The sequence below is a fragment of the Poecilia reticulata genome, linkage group LG17 (genome assembly GCF_000633615.1).
Source record: "Poecilia reticulata strain Guanapo linkage group LG17, Guppy_female_1.0+MT, whole genome shotgun sequence".
Classification (NCBI taxonomy): Eukaryota; Metazoa; Chordata; class Actinopteri; order Cyprinodontiformes; family Poeciliidae; genus Poecilia; species Poecilia reticulata.
In genome coordinates, this window is record NC_024347.1 from 10,657,062 (window position 1) to 10,658,728 (window position 1,667).

The window sequence follows — 1,667 nt, forward strand, 5'->3', positions numbered from 1 at the left end:
TGAAGGAATCTGTTGACAGAACAATTTATATTCATACATACAACAAATTTGTTCATTTACAGAGGCTAGATTGTTAAACTGCTGAAAGAGAGCAACAATAACAACTCCGTGCAGTTTGCTGAAAGCCACACGGGAGTACACAGAAAGCATGTCAAAGAAGTCGCTCAGACGGCACTTTGTCCTAAATGCAAAATGCCATGTAGCATATCTTATTTTTGGAATATTTTGAAACTGTGTCATTTTTTTTTCTTCCATGTCACACTTGTACACTACTTTGCATTAATATATCACAACAAATGTGGAAAAAGTGTAACTGGTACGAACTCTATAAGACTCAAAGAGTCCGCTTATGAGAAAGCATTATTGAATCTTTTTTCTATCCATCATCTGCAGGCACTACAGCTTTAAAATATAAAAGCCATACCCACTGAAGCAATAAAGATTTCATATCTTTTTTTTTTTGTGCATTAACATGTCAGTGCTATAAGGAGGACTAATGAATGTGGCTTTAAATATGAGCCTCGCTTTTATGGTCCATCAAGAACACAATAAAGAGAAACGCGGCCTACACGTGTCTTGTAATTCACCGTACGAGACTGAGAAATTAAATTTTAAAATGTAACAAAGAGAGGTCAATTTTAGATAACACGAAGCAGTGTGTTGATGTATAATAATCAAGATAAAGCAGCGCAGAGTCCTTTTCAGGCGCTGTAGTGCCATCTGGTGGACGGATCTTTCTAAACTCAAATGGGTGGGGGGAAGTGAACGGATTAGAAATGACCAACAATATTTAGACAACATCATTTTATTTTATTTTATTTTTTTCACAGTGATAATCTACAAACACTGTTGCCCACAAACAGGCAAGTCAACATCAGCAGTTTCAAATGACACAGTACAAAAAGAAACTCAAGACAGGGATTCGGTTCCCTGTTGTTCCAGCAGGTCACAGTTCAAGGAAGATGTATTGCCAAATAAATTGTCGGGAAAACCGAAGAGTTTTCATTTCTGCATATGTTATGAAGTATCATGCTCCATTAAACAGTTGGTCAACTCCATTWTATTTTTCTCAGACAGCTAAAGCATGAAAAACAGGTGATTAAAATACAGGCAAAACTCAGTAAATTGGAATGCAAATACACTTTATGTCAGTAACTCCATTCAAAAAGGGAAACTCATATTTCTGTATAAACGTGCAGACTAATATGGGCTAGTTCTACTTTGAATTTGATGATTGTGAAAGCTAGCTTTGGCTGATCCTGTGGTCTGAAAAAACGCCTCTGCTAAAATCCTGACTGAGACCAGTCAGGACCAGTCTCCCTCTTACAGACCAGATTCATTGATCTTTGGCTGAATGCTCTCTCTAAATTAGCATTTAGCATGTGCATGCAAATGCCAGGTTATTTGTCTGTTGTGTTTTTTGTGTTGCTCTGTCATGGAGAGGCAACCTATCAATATGACAGATAACCAGGCCAWMAGGGCTGCAGGAAGCACCCCACCTCTCATCTAATGACCAGCTGAGGTGGAGACTAGCACCCTAGAMCTAGCCTTGTGTGAACAAGTGTGTATGACTATGAAAATCTGAAATTGTGTTTCTCAACACCTTTTCCTTCCACTCAACTTTCCGTACTTAACATACTTGGATGCAGACTTTTTATTAAACAATG